The 15,987-nt window shown below is 40.1% G+C and overlaps 1 protein-coding gene across 2 annotated transcripts in view; it reads left to right on the plus strand.

The window, feature by feature from the left end:
* The window catches only part of LOC125089879 (ATP-binding cassette sub-family C member 12), a 157,479-nt gene that overhangs the window by 75,365 nt on the left and 66,127 nt on the right, over positions 1 to 15,987 (plus strand). Inside the window, exon 1 of one of the 2 annotated variants that reach the window (XM_047712351.1) lies at positions 2,380 to 2,552. The gene's annotated coding sequence lies outside the window, so the exon portion shown is untranslated. Of the gene's footprint in view, positions 2,553 to 4,354; positions 4,392 to 15,987 lie in introns of those variants that run through there. The other variant, XM_047712352.1, reaches the window with a different exon arrangement.

Below are 15,987 nucleotides of genomic sequence, written 5' to 3' on the forward strand. Positions count from 1 at the left end.
CACAAATGATGTGTAACATATGCACGTACATCACTATCCCATCATGTTCATACAGAAAAATATCATTTTTGTAAGGATGAGGAATAGAAAGGATTTCTTTCTTTCTTTTCTTTTCTTTTTTTAAAAGATTTTATATATTTATTTGAGAGAGAGAGAGGGCACAGAGAAGCAGACTCCCTACTGAGCAGAGGGCCTGACACGAGGCTTGATCCCTGGACCCTGAGATCATGACTCGAGCCAAAGGCAGACACTTAACTGACTGAGCCACCCAGGCACCCTAGAAGGGATTTCTAATATTTTCTTCTGTACTCCAGTGGGTTCTCGTGCCCCCCTCAGCCCCGGGGATGTCTACGCCCTGCTCAGATCTCAGTGTCCTGGTCTCCCATGGGTGTCCACACTGTCTGAGACAGGAGCTTGCCTGCTCCTTTCTTCAGGCCCCCCTGGCAGAGACTGCACAACCCTCCTCCATCATTTCCCTCCAGAATCAGTGGCCTGACAGCCCAAACAATCGCCTTTATGTACTGCGTGTCTCGGTAGAGATCCGTCTCTGCCAGACCTTCAACGAACTTGGGGGGTGAAAGCTACTCATCAATCTGCTATAAACGTGACAGCATTCAAATCTGCTTGGAAATTGTGAAAGCGAGTCTGGGCTGCGTTTCAGAGATCTTCTGGGGTGGGGGTGAAGATCAAGTGATAAAAGGGAGAAGAATGTCATGATGCACAAAGGGCTCTACAGATGTCAAATGATCTTATTAGCAGGGATTTGCATTTATGGAGGAAGGAATGGGGGCAAACAAAAGGGGACACAGACCGATAAGGACAGCTTCTGCAGGCCAGCTCTCCCTGAGGCCAGGAAGCCTTCCTCCTTGTATCTTTTTCTACCTGGCAATCTTGTACAGACCCTCCCCCACTTCCCACCTCCTTTTTGGGCAGGAAGCAAAGTACCATGTTGGGGTGGAGGCGGCTTGCCCTGGGAACTGCATCCCCAGGAAGTGCAGGAGCCAGAAACAGCCAGCAGGGGGCGGGATTGACCAGTGTAAGAGGAGGAGGCGGCTTTGGGCAGGCTTGAAAATACTACAGTAAAATGTGCGATAAAATCCACGAGAATTAGGAGGGGGAGGTCTTCTAAGATGTCCAAATAATAATTCTTCTTCTTCTTCTTCTTCTTCTTTTTCTTCTTCTTCTTCTTCTTCTTCTTCTTCTTCTTCTTCTTCTTCTTCTTCTTCTTCTCCTTCTTCTTCTTCTTCTTCTTAAGATTTTGTTTATTTATTTGACAGAGAGAGACACAGAAAGAGAGGAAGCATGAACAGGCGGAGTGGGAGAGGGAGAAGCAGGCTTCCAGCTGAGCAGGGAGCCCAATGCGGGTCTCCATCCCAGGACCCCAGGATCACCACCTAAGGCAGGCATTTAACAACTGAAGCCACCCAGGTGCCCCAAGGTGTCCAAATAATTCTTTTTTTTTTTTTAAGACTTTATTTATTTATTTGACACACAGAGAGAGATCACAAGTAGGCAGAGAGGCAGGCAGAGAGAGAAAGAGAGGGCAGCAGGCTCCCCGCTGAGCAGAGAGCCCGATGTGGGACTGGATCCCAGGACCCTGTGATCATGACCTGAGCCCAAGGCAGTGGCTTAATCCACTGAGCCACCCAGGCGCCCAATGTCCAAATAATTCTTAAAAGTGAATTCGGATTTGTCACTTCTGAATTTGGAGATTTGTTTGCTCCCAGCCATTCCCTGGCCACTGTGGAATTCTTCAGCCAACTCTGAGCAGAGCCCTGTGGCCAGGCACTTGAAGGATCTCAAGACATGGAAAAAGTCCTGCCCTCTGGAGTTTGCAAAGCTTGGAGTGAGGTAAGTGGGAAATTTTATGTGCAAGAATTAGCTGTCAGTGCCAGCCCCTGACCTAATTTTCACTTAATTTAAGGGAAAAAAAAAAGAGCTCAGATTACCTTTCATTTTTCAATAAATGAGATTTTCTCTGTTTTGAAGATTGGCTACCCTCCACCCTAACACACACATCTCATCTGACCTCAGAGTTGCTTTATTTTTGAAGGACCATGGAGAAGGAGGTCCCTGCCTGGGGGTCAGGAGACTTGGCTACTGGTCTCAGCCTTGCCCCAAGCCAGTCATGGAGGGCCTCTGATTCCATACACTCTCCACCTGTAGAATGGGGGCTTCTTGGGGGCATTTTCTCCTTTGTTTATAGAAAGCTGTGATGTGACAAGGCTAGGAAGGGGCGGCTGTGCAAGCACACTGTGTGAACTTTGGCTGTCACTGAAGGAATGGGACGGGGCAGTGCCCTTTAATGTGGCAGAGGGAATGTTGGTCTCCCAGAGTTCCGTCCACAGGCGTGGTGAGGGTGACAGTTGAATGGGACAGTTGGAGAGGAGGGCTCAAAGCAGGTGGGACAGAGAAGCTGAATCTGAGGTCCGTGGACAGAAGAAGTCTCAGGCTAATAGGCAGCTGGCAACACCCACCGAGCCCCATGACTTTGGACCCTTCCTCCTCATCTTCTCTTCCTCAGGACCAGGACGCTAGCATTTCCTGCCCAGGTAGAGCTTCTCTCTGTAGCAATCAGCCCCCAGTGCCCTTGTCTGTCTTCCCCAGGCCAGGCTGTGGTGGGTGACACCACATCAAATGTGGCTGCCCACATGGGAGTCAGCAGGGACCTGTGGCCTCCCAGAGCAGAAGGGAGGCTTGGGGTACTTCCATTCTTGGAGCCCACTGGTAGGTACAAGTAAAAGTAGAAATGCCAAGCTAGGACATCAAAATCTGTGACATACAAAAGCCTACACTGAATAAACGAAGTCTTCAACACACACATAGACATGCTATCCTTTTCACTATTTAATCACAGGATTTATAAAACAAACAAACAAACAAAATCTTAAGTTCACAATGCACTCCCACGTGGTTCAAACAGGTCTGAGATGGGCATTCTCATCTTCCTTCCATCTTGTCAGAATATCTCTGTAACTGAATGGGTGACCTCATTTGGAAACATATCACAAGTCACTTTGTAGGACGCTCTGGGAAAGAGAGGCTTTGGACAACACCTCCGCCCCCGTTCCTGTACCCTAGGCTTAGCATCCTTTCACCCGTTTGTGCTTCCTTCTGCCCTCTCTCCACCTCCTGCTTCCCTCTTCAGCAGCAATCTAAGCCCGGGTCTGGCCACCTACTTGGGTGTTGGGGACAGCGAGACAGGGCCTGGAGGGAGTGGCCAGGGCTATGGGAGTTGGGGAGAGGACACGAGACCAGTAGATATTGGTAATTTGGGTGGCTTGAAATTAAGAATGGATTTATCAAGAAATCCACAGGGGCCCTAATCTCTTACCTGGGAAGGAGTTTATCATTAACAGTGTATCTGCATTTGACTGATGCAAGGGAGTCCCAAGGAAGGATTTCCCTCACGGGCACAAAGGAAAACTAAGGATCCAATTCTCAAATATGAATTGCTACTTGTTAATTTTCTGGGTCAGGGAGGCAGAAATGGAACCTAATTGAGCAAAGTAAGTAGATGTGGAAAATATTTCTTCTCGAAACGCCCTCAAGATACCTTTTGTCCTCCCTCTTTGGAGAGCAAAGATAGAGAAAAATGAATCTACTACAAGGAAAACAGCAGTGCAAAGGTGAGGATAAATGCTGAGTCCCCCAGAACCCCAGAGATGGGGAGACAATAAGGTGTAGTGAGGATTGTGGCAAGCTAAATCATGTATGCCCTGCCAGAAAAGGGGTACTTCTGCTCAGTGTGAGGGGATTGTAGCCACGTGGGCATGGAGAGCTCTTGATATTTTGTCACAAGTCAGAGGTCTTCTTTCTTTTAATATGATATGTCCTAATTCAAATTCAGAAAAAATTTAAAAACTGTACAGACCAAATAAAATGGACCGGTAAGTCATATGTGGTGCATGGTCCACTAGTTTGTGTCCACTGCTCTAAACAGAGACCTTCCTACATCTACCTTGTCAGGTCTATTGAGGTCAGGTTGAGAATGCCCTGCCAGAAAGCAGAGGGATGCACCAGGGACCTTCTTCAATCCCCTGCCAACCCTCAGATTCAACCCAACCCTCAGTTCAACCCAACACTCAGATGCTCTGAGTGGAAGAAAGCTGCCAGGAACAGAGTCATGATGGCTGCAGGGGCTCTGGCCTGATCCTGTCTTCACTCCTTTCAGCTCCCATCAAAGCCCCCCCGCCCCCACCCCCTGGCTGCCAGCAAGCAGATTTGCCACTCCAGGCAGCTCCTCACTCCTGGCAGAGGATGCCACGACAGACGGGGATAGAGACGTTAGCCAAAGCAGACTTCCTGAATTAAAAAGTCTCATTTTCCCCCCGGGGCTGCCAAATTTAGCAAGGTGCCATTCCTGCTGCAATGCTTCCAAGCCGTCTTAGGTAATCATAACTCTGCATTCCCCGTGGAGCGCTCAAGGAAATTACCTCCCAGCGCCAGTTTCCTACACACTCTGATTACCTGAACATGGCCAGGGAGGCCTGGTCTCCTGTTTGGCATCTTGGAATCCAGACCCCTTAAGATGGGCTGATGACAGCTTCCTGCCAGAATTACTTGCCATTAGGAAACTGAGAAAAATTATAGAGGTCATACTAACGGTTCTCCATGGATAATGAAACCCACACCCTTAGGAAGAGGAAATCTGGATCCTACAGACTGGAGCCATGTAGTTTGGACAGGAGAGAAATTGCAGATGGGTTGCTGGGGGTGATCAGAGGGACATGGTGATTGTTCTCGCACATCTGAGGGCATGTAAGGAGGGATAAATGTAGTCTACATGACACCTGAGCGCAGAGTGACTGTTGCAGGAAAATCGTGTTCAGTTCCAGAGAAAGAAAATAATTCATTCCCTTTAGGGCCCCGTTAGGGCTTTTTTCTTAAAAAAAAAAAAAGGGTTCGACTTTTTATTTTGAAATGATTTTTTTTTAAGATTTTTTATTTATTTTATTTGACACACAGAGATCGCAAGTAGGCAGAGAGGCAGGCAGAGAGAGAGGGAGGAGGAAGCAGGCTCCCCAGCGAGCAGAGAGCTGGATGCGGGGCTCGATCCCAGGACCCTGGGATCATGACCTGAGCTGAAAGCAGAGGCTTTAACCCACTGAGCCACTCAGGCGCCCCTTCAAATGATTTTAAATGACATAAAAGTAACAACAATAATGCTAAGAAATTTTAACTACCCTTCACTCGAAATTGCAAAGTAACATTTTGCACATTTGCTTCAACATTCTATTTCTGTGCATAATAATTATTTTTCTGACATATCTGAGAGTAAATTGCAGACATTTTACTCCATTATCTCTAAATACTTTAGTATATAGTTCCTAAGAATAAGGACATTCTCTTATATAGCCATGATTATCATTATTATTAATGGTCAAATTGTACAATTATCAACATCAGAAAATTTTGCTTTGATATAATACTATTATGTACCCTACAGTCCATATTCAGGCTAATTGTCCCAAAATAATCTTTAATTTTTTTTTCCTGGCCCAGGACCCAGTGTGGGATTATATTGCTTTTAGCTGTCAGGTATCTTCAGTTGCTGTTAATCTGAACCCATTCCCCTCTTTTCATTGTCTTTCATAATGCAAACAATTTTAAAGAGCACAGGCCAGTGGTTTTGTGGAATGTTCCTTTGGGTTTGTCTGATATTTCCTCATGACTAGAGTCAGGCTATCCATTTGTTTGCTGAAATACCCATGCAGGCAGTCATGAGGGGTGACCGAGGTCTGTTGCCACAGCTTGCTGAATCATGATTTGGTTGGCTAAAAGGAAATTCCCACTAGAAACACTGAGTTTTCCGTGGATGATGTCCTCTTGAGTTCTTTTAATTCTTGGATTCTGTGATTCTCTCTCCCCGCCACCCCAAATAATTTCAGTTGGGTTTCAGAACTTGGAGTGACCTTTCTTCTTTATCAGGTACTCTGCCTTTTACCTCCAGTTTGCTCAGGCTAAGTTCTGTGCAGCCCTAAGGGCACTGCAGGCAGGGGAAGTGGCCCAGAGGCAGTGGGAAGCCACAGGGAGCTGGTCAGGGACCACAGCTTAGCTGTTCATGCCATGTTGTGACACTAGCAGGGAGGGTAAGAATGTAATATAAAGACTGTATGCAAGGCTGTGCCCATGTCCAGATTTCCCTTCTCCTGTTTCTCTGGCCAGAGCTGGATTGCATTTATATAAGAAGCCAAGAACCTGTCCAAGGATGAGAAGCCAGTTTCTTTACTTTTCTCAGTCTAAGCATCCCTAAGCGTCCCTCTTCATTGTCTTCCAGCAAATCTGGAAAAGCCGAGAGGTCCCAGGGCAGCGCATGATGCTTTGGGTAGAGGAAGCTGTGAAGGGCTTTCTGATAAACAGCTAAATGGAAATCTTGTGGGAAGGCTCTTGAGGTAGGGTTGGGGAACTTTTGCCTAGGGTTTAGTCTTGCCCATATGGTGACCTTAAGAGCCTCACTGGGCAGGCACCACACCGAGTCTCAGCTGAATGCCTCACCTGGGGTTTCTCTCAAACTCTCTTTCTCACCTCTCTTCTCTTTTGCAGCCAATCAACTCTAGTGTCACTTCCCATAAGAGGTTCTCCCTAACCCCACAGCCTGGTTTCAGCTTTTCCATTCTTAAATATATGGTTAAATGTTACAATGTCATAAGGCAATCCCTGCATAACTTCCAGATCTCATTCCTTTGCCTCCTGGAGGTAACCACCATCTTGAAATTGGTGTATATTTTCTTACACATTTTTTAAAAAAGATTTTATTTATTTTTTTGACAGAAAGAGGGATCACAAGTAGGCAGAGAAGCAGGCAGAGAGAGAGGGGGAAGCAGGCTTTCCTCTGAGCAGAGAGCCGGATGTGGGGCTCGATCCCAGGACCCTGGGATCATGACCTGAGCCGAAGGCAGAGGCTTTAACCCACTGAGCCACCCAGGTGCCCCTTTCTTACACATTTTTAAAAAGTAAACTATCTTTTAAGGATAGCTTTTCGTTACAGAAAAGTTGTGAAAGGAGTACAGAGGGTTATTGCATCTTACATTACTATTAACATCTTACATATGTGTTAGGATTAATGAACACATATTGGTACATCATTATTGATTAATATCCATTCTTCATTTAGCTTTCCTTAGTTTTTACCTAAAGTCCCTTTTTTGTTCTAGGATCTCATGCAGGATATAGTCATTATATTTCCTTAGGCTCTTTTTGGTTGCAACAATTTCTCAGATTTTCCTTGTTTTTTGATGACCTTGAAAGTTTTAAGCAGTACTGCTCAGGTGTTTTGTAGACTGTCCCTCAAGGGACTTGTCTATTATTTTTTCCTATGATTAGACTGGAATTATGGGTTTTGGGGAGGAGGACCACAGAAGTAAAGTGCCCTCCTCGTCCCGTCATATCTGTCGGACACATGCCGTCACCATGGTTTTTCACTGTATGCAAGTCTGTGCCCATGTCCAGATTTCCCTTCTCCTGTTTCTCTGGCCAGAACCTTAAGAAGCCAAGAACCTGTCCAAGGATGAGAAGCCAGTTGGACAGATGCTGTCACCATGGTTTTTCACTGTTGATGTTGACCCTGATCACCTGTTGAGTTAGTATTTATCAGGTTTGTCCACTGTTGAGTCATTCCTTTTTTCCCCTTTTCTATACTGTACAATTTATACATACATATACGTATTATACAGTGTACAATTTAGTTAGCATATACTATATTATTAGTTTCAGAGGTAGAATTTAGTGATTCATCAGTTGTGTACAATACTCAGTGCTATTACATCAAATGCCCTCCTTAATGTCCACTGTCCAATTACCTTCCCAGCAACCTCCCCTCCAGCAACACTCAGTTTGTTCCCTACACTTGAGTCTCTGATAGTTTGCATCCCTCTCTGTTTTTATCTTACTTCTTTTTTCCTTCCCTTCCCTCATGTTCATCTGTTTGATTTCTTAAATTCCACATATGCGTGAAGTCATATGGTATTTGTCTTTCTCTGACTGACTTATTTTGCTTAGCATAACACCCTCTAGTTCCATGGATTGCTTTTCTAGATTGAAATTCAGTGTTGATATTAGTGAGCATGATTGAAAAGAGGCTAACAGAGGTAGGGGGGAATTTGTGAGGACAGTGAGAGGAAGCTCACAAGGTTTGTGGCTACACTGTATAGGACTCCTTGAATAGACAGAATTGGTTCTGAGCATTTAAATACATAAAGAGGCTTATGTATGCTGGCTATGTTAGTAAAATCATCTTGAACATGATCAGGTAATGCCAAATTGCTTTTTAAATTAGTTAAACAATATATATTCCTATTAACAGGGTTTAAGAACTGCTGTGATCCACACACATGCCAAGACTTAAAATTTTCAGACTTAAGTATTACCTATCTGAAGAATGAGAAATAGTTCTTACTGTGATTGTGGCTTTAATGCTCACTTCCCTGATACTCAGAGATAGAGCATTTTTGTGTTGTTTATTTGGCTCATCTGTGAACTGCCTGTTGTTATCTTTTGCCCATTTCTCTAATTTATTGTCTGTTTGTTATTGATATATAGAGCATTCTTTGTAACTTTTGCATACTAATTTTTTGTAGTTAAGTTTATGCCAGCATGTTACTTCATTTTTAATCTTTAACACTATTTTAAAAAATTTGATCTTTTTATTTGTTTGTTTTAAATTTTTTTTTCAGTGTTCCAAAATTCATTGTTTATGCACCACACCCAGTGCTCCATGTAATCCGTGCCCTCCACAATACCCACCACCAGACTCACTCCCCCACCCCACCCGAAACCCACAGTTTGTTCTTGATCTTTTAAACATTTATGTCTTTTGATTAATATGACTTGTTACTAAAATTAAAAAAAAAAACAAACACCCGTGACTTGTTCCTATTGATGTTAACCTTGATCACCTAGTTTGAAAAAGTATTTGCCAGGTTTCTCTACTGTAAAGTTATTCTTTTCTGCCTTTTTCATACTGTACTATTAGAAGTACCATATTCTAGTTGATAAACTCTTTGCTCACAGAGTGATGATTCTGATGCTGTTAACATGGTAGTTCTTTTTTCATCCTGTTAGTTGCAATCTATTTGTGTCTTTATACTTAAAATCCATTTCTTGTGGGTACCATATTATTGCATCTTGCTTTTACACCCAGTCTGACAATCTCTAGTTTTTAGCTGAAGTGTTTACTCCATTTATATTAAATGTAATTATTGATGTGGTTGGGTTTAAGTCTATCAGCTTGGTATTCGTCTTCCACTTATCCCTCTGTTTTTTATGTTTCAGTTCCTCCTTGCCTACCAAGGGCTGGCATTGAGATGTCATATGTCAATAGAACTATTTGGGGTTAATCCATTATTTTATGCCCCATTTAATTTCTTTTTTTAAAGATTTTATTTATTTGACAGAGAGAGATCACAAGTAGGCAGAGAGGCAGGCAGAGAGAGAGAGAGAGGGAAGCAGGCTCCCTGCTGAGCAGAGAGCCTGATGTGGGGCTAGATCCCAGGACCCTGAGATCATGACCTGAGCCGAAGGCAGAGGCTTTAACCCACTGAGCCACCCAGGCACCCCCCATTTTATTTCTTTGATTGAATTCTTAGTTTTAAGTCTTTGTTTTCTTTCTGTGTTCCTCCCTGCCCCCCCCACCCCCAGCTGCAGGGCTAATACTGTGCTGCGATTTACATTTTCATGTGTGTTATTTTGTGCTTATTTTTCAGTCTGTTTAGGAAAATAGATAAGTAAGTAGGGAAGTTTTCCCAGAGGAGAAATATCTGAATTGAGCCTGAATTGAGGCTGAACAGGAAGTGATCAAGTGAAGGGAATGATGTTACATTTTTCCAGGTTGTAACAGTGGTGACCAAGAGGTGGAAATAATTGGCAATTTGTTCAGACATGTGATGTTGCTGGAGTGCAGTATTAGGTGGTGGAAATGGAGGGTGGGCTTTGGAGTACAGCATAGGTTGACAAGAAGTTTAGGAAGTTCCTATTTGAATTAGAAATCTAGAAATGGATCCATGGTATTCATGTCTTTAATATTCATTAATTGAATGACAGAAGAGATTTTGAGCAGAGTTATTGCCTACAAAACATTTGTTCCCCTCCAGTTGTTTGTAATGCTTGTTTCTATTTTGGGGGATTTGTCTTCTTGAAGTGAAGCCATTTTAATTTTTAAATTCTATTGTAATAAAGAATATATTATTCTAGAGAGGTGCTTCTTGTAATATAATATATGCAAGGGGTTTTCTGGAGTAATTGGAAAAAAGTGGACATGTCAGTTTCTCTATTTCTAGCCATCCCAGATGAGATAGTACCACTCATTTTATGTAGACTCTGCTTCCCCCCCCAGCTTTATTGAGATGTAATTGTCATATAATACAACTTATCATATTATACATGTAAATGTGTATGACATGCAGATTTGATAGACTTTATTGTGAAATGACTACCACAATAACATTAGTTAAAACCTCCATCATCTCACATAATTATCATTCTCTTTTGAAGTGAAATGTATAAGATCCACTCTCTTAGCAACTTTCAAGTATGTAATACAGTGTTGTTAATTATAATCACCATGTTGTACATGTGATGCCCAGAATTTACTCATAACTAGAAATTTTTACCTAACCCTCACCAAAATATCCCTATTTCCTCCACCATCCAACCCCTGGCAACCATTGTTTTACTCCCTGTTACTATGAGTTTAGCTTTTTTAGATTCTAGATATAAGTGGGTATCCTACAGTATTTGTCTTACTCTGACTGACTTCTTCTCTCAGCATAATTTTCTCCAGGTCCATCTTTGTTGTTCCAAATGGCAGAATGTCATTCTTTCTCAGGGCTGAATTAATATTCCACTGTATATGTACACCACATCTTTTTAACCCATTCTTTTTAATCCATCCATAAATTGTTCCATATCTTGACTATTGTGAATGATGCTGCAATGGGTGTGAAGGTGCAGGTATCTTTTCAGGATCTTGATTTCATTTCCTTTGGATATATACCCAGAATTGGGATTGCTGAATCCTATGGCAGTTTTATTGTAAACTTTTTGAAGAGTTTACATCTGTTTTCTGTAGTGGCTATGCTGATTTACATTCTCACCAACAGTGCACAAGAATTCCCTACTCTCTATGTCTTTGTCAACACTTTATTATCTCTTGTCTTTTTGTTGATAGCCATTCTAACAGGTATGCAGTGATATCTCCTTGTGGTTTTGATTTGCATTTCGCTGATGATTAGTGATGTTGAGCACCTTTTCATGTACTTGTCTGTCATTCATATGTTTTCTTTGGAAAAATGTCCATTCAGTTCCTCTGCTCATTTTTTAATCAGATTTTTTGTTTTATTTTGCTTTTGAGTTGTAGGAGTTCTTTATATACTTTGGATATTTACTCTTTATGAGACAGGATTTGCAAAATTTTTTTCCCATTCTGTAGGTTGTCTTTTCATCTTGTTGATTTTTTTCTCTTGCTGTGCAGAAGACTTTTAGCTCGATGTAGTTCTGTTTAATTATTTTTGTTTTTTATTTTGCTAGTGCTTCTGAGGTCGTATCAAGGGATTATTGCCAAGACAAGGAGATTTTCCCTCTGGTTACTTCTAGGAGTTTATGGTTTTACTTCTTATGTTTATTTCTTTAATCCATTTCAAGTTAATTTTTGTGAGTAGTGTTAAGATAAGAGTCCAATTTTATTCATCTGTGTGTGATTATCCAGTTCTCCTTATACCATTTATTAAAGAGAATATCTTTTCCTGTAGAGTATTCTCAGATCCCTTTTCAAATATTAGTTGACTATATATGCATTTATATATGTATACATATATGTTTATTTGTGGGCTTTCAATTTTGTTCTATTGTTTTATGTGTCTATTTTTATGCCAGCACCATTGATTACAATAGCTTTGTAGTATAGTTTGAAACCAGGAAGTGTCATGCCTCCAGCTCTGTTCTTCTTTCTTCTTTGGCTATTCAGGATCTTTTGTGATTTCATACAAATTTTAGAATTGTTTTTTTCTGTTTCTGCGAAAAATGTCATTAGAATTTTTATGGGGACTGTCTCAAATCTATAGATAACTGGTATGGTATGGACATTTTAATAATATTAATTTTTCTGATCCATGAACACAAGATAGCTTCCTATTTGTGTCTTCAGTTTCTTTCCTCAAAGTGTACAGATCTTTCAACTCCTTTGTTAAGTTTAGCCATGAGTGTTTTATTGTTTTTGATGCTGTTGTAAACGAGATTGTTTTCTTTATTTCTTTTCATGTGTTTTGTTTTAGTGTATAGAAATACAACTGACTTTTGTATGTTGATGTCATATCCTGCAGCTTTACTGAATTTGTTGATTAGTTTTAACAGTTTTTTTTTTTTTTTTGGTAGTTTTTTGGATCTTCTATATATAAGATAATATCATCTGCAAACAAAGACAGTTTTACACCTTTCTAATTTGGATACACTTTATTTCCTTTTCTTACCTAATTGCTATGTCTAGGACTTCCAGTACTCTGTTGAATAAAAGTGATAAGAGTGAGCATCATTGTCCTCTTCCTGATCTTAGAAGAAAAATTTTCAAACTTTCGCCATTTAGTAAGATGTTAAGTGCAGGCTTGTTATATATGGCCTTTGTTATGTGGAGGTATATTCTTTCTATTCCTGCTTTGAACATTCTGTTCAGATGTTGTATTTTATCAAGTAATTTTTCTGCATCTATTGCAATGTATCTTAATGTATTAGATGAATTATTTTTTTGTATCTATTGAGATGATCATATGACAGACATATCTTTCATTCTATTAATGTGATGTATGATATTTATTGATTTGCATGTGTTCAGCCATCCTTTCTTCCCAAGGATAAACTCCACTTGATCATGGTGTATGATATTTTATTTTATTACTTATTTATTTATTTTGACGTGTGATTTTTTAATGTGTTGTTGAATTCAGTTTGCTAATTTTTTTTTGAGAATATTTGCATCTATATTCATCAGGGTATTGACCTATAGCTTTCTCTTCTTGTAATGTCCTTATCTGGTGTTGGTATTAGAGTAATTTTTGTCTTATAAGTTTTGAGTAATATCTCCTCTTCAATTTTCTGGAGGAATTTGAGAAGATTTGACATTAATTCTTCTTTAAATGTTTGGTAGAATTCATTAGTGAAACCATCTGGTCTTGGATTTTCTTTTTGGGGGATAGTTTGGGTCATGTGTTCTATTCAGATTTTCTTTTTCTTCATTATTCAGCCTTGATGAGCTGTATTTTTCTAGGAATTTATCAATTATTTGTAAGTTATCCAATCTGTCAATGTATGGTTGTTCTGGTAGTCTCTTATGATCATTTGTATCTCTGTAGTATCAGTTGTAGTATCTATTTTTTCTCGTTTTATTTACAAGTCTTCTCTTTTTTCCTATAGTCTAGCTAAAGTTTTGTTAATTTTGCTTATCCTTTCAAAAAACCAATTTTTAGCATCATTAATCTTTTATATTGTTTTTTTCTGACCTCTAGTTTATTTATTTCTTTCCTCATTTTTATTATTTCTTTCTGTTAACTTTGGGCTTAGTTTATTCTTCCTTTTTTTGGTTCATTGAAGTGTAAAGTTAGGTTCTTTATTTTTTTATATATTTTAGGTTGATAAGAACTTAATTTTGATCACATACAAAAACTCTACCATTTTACTCCTCTATTTTATGTTATTGATGTCACAATTTGTCCCTTTTTATATTGTGTATTTATTAAAAATTATTACCTCTTAGTCTTCCTATTAGAATTGTTAACACATTACCATATTACAGTATTAGAGTATTCTGAATTTGACTACATACTTAAATTAGTCAGTATGTTACAAATTTTCATGTTACTAATTAGTATCCTTTCATTTCAGCTTGAAGAATTTCTTACAGCATTTCTTGTTAAGGCAGGTGTAGTGGTGATAAACTCCCTCATCTTTTTTGCCTGGGAAAGTATCTCAGTTTCATTTCTGAATAATACCTTTGCCAGTTAGGGCATTCTTGGTTGGTAGGTTTTTGTTTTTGTTTTTGTTTTCTTGGCACTTTGAATAGATCATCCCACTCTCTTGGCCTGTATGGTTTCTGCTGAGAAATCACTAATACCCTTATTGGAGTTCCCTTGTAAATTACAAGCTTCTTTTCTCTTACTGCTTTTAAGATACTCACTGTTTGATTTTCGACAGTTTTATTTTAATGTGTGTTAGAAAGAATCTCTTTGAGTTTCTTTGGTGATCTATATGGTTCATGAACTTGGGTATTCAAATCTTTACTTAGATTTAGGAAGTTTGTAGCCATTATTTCTTTTTTTTCCCCCTTCTAAATTTTTATTTAAATTCTAGTTAGCTAACATATAGTGTATTATTGGTTTTGGGAATTGAACTCAGTGGTTTGTCACAGCCAGCATTTCATTTCATTTCTTTTCTTTTATTTTCTTTTAAGATTTTTTATTTATTCATTTGAGAGAAAGAGATCATGAACAAGGGGGAGGGTCAGAGGGAGAGGGAGAAGCAGACTTCTGGCTGAGCAGGGAGCCCAACTGAGGGCTCAATCCCAGGACCTTGAGATCATAACCTGAGCCAAAGTCATATACATAGCTGACTGAGCCACCCAGGTGCCCTTCCATTATTTCTTTAAATGAGTCTTCTGTCCCATACTTCCTCTTTTTTCTGAAACTCCAACAATTAACAGATTGTTTCTTTTGATGGTATTCTATAGATTGCATAGGTTTTCATCACTCTTTTTTAATTCTTTTTGTTCTCCTCTGACTGGATAATCTCAAATTTCTTGTCGTCTAACTCATAGATTCTTTCTGTTGTTAATCCTATTACACTTTTCATTTTATTCATTGTATTTTTCACTTCCAGAATTTCTGTTTGGTTCTTTTAATAATTTCTGTCTCTTTGTTAAACTTCTCATTTTGGTTGTGTATTGTTTTCCTGATTTATCTGAAATGTCTTTCTGAATTTTCTTGTAATTCCTTGAGTTTCCTTAAAATAGATGTTTTCACTTCTTTACCAGGTTACTTGCAATCTCCATATTTTTGAGAATATTATTATTGTCCTTTGGTGGTGTCATGTTTCTTTAATTTTTCATGCTCCTTAAAGTTTTGCATTGCTGTCTTCACACTTGAAACATCATTTACCTCCTCCAATCTTTACTAACAGCCTCTGGGAGAGAAAGACCTTCCATGATCTTTGCTGGGAGTCTAGGGCTTTCTCAGACCCTCTATGGATATGCCTGCTCCATATTTCTAGATCTTCCTTGCTCCTCTTAAGCCTATATGCTTTCTATCAATCCTGCAAAGTGCCGGGCTGGATGCTGACAGCCTCCCTTTTGTTTTCCCAAAACTGGTGCTAAAGCTCAAGTTTGTGGTCTCTCCCTAGCCCACAGATTTGGTGTGGTTTGGTTTTCCATGATGCTCACTAGCTATCCATCAAAGCTTCCTCTCACTGCTGCCACTGGCAACATGTACAGGGAGCTGGCCACAGGATGGGTATATGTGTAGATGAGGCATGTGGAATGGTAGGGGTGCCTGTGAACCAGTTGGAAGCACGTGTGATTGAGGTATTCTCAATGATTCAAAAGCAGGTTTCTTGATGTAATCTGTGACGCAGTTAGTAGGATTCATGTTCCTTTAATGCCCTCCAAGAGTCCTATGTGCCTCTCTTGAAGCCTCTTCCTGCCAGGCTGATGCAGTTCAGAATTTAGTCCTCTATATATGGTGAAAGAGAAATAGGCTTCTTTATCAGCCCCCTGTACAGCTGGATGCCAGCTCTGGAAGCCAGTTTTCACTTTCCCCTATAAGAGAAATCATGGGCTGAGAAGATCTCTTTTGGCCCTAAGCTATGCTGCCTTGGGGGAGTTGTAGTGTGGATAAAGTCAAAATATTCCCTTTTTCCTCTCCGATACATCTAGACTTATATATTTTTTTGCTTGAATGGTGTGCTGGAAATTTTCCACTGGGAATCTGGACTTCCCCAAAAGTTTTCTTG

Source organism: Lutra lutra, chromosome 17 (assembly GCF_902655055.1).
Source record: "Lutra lutra chromosome 17, mLutLut1.2, whole genome shotgun sequence".
Lineage (NCBI taxonomy): Eukaryota > Metazoa > Chordata > Mammalia > Carnivora > Mustelidae > Lutra > Lutra lutra.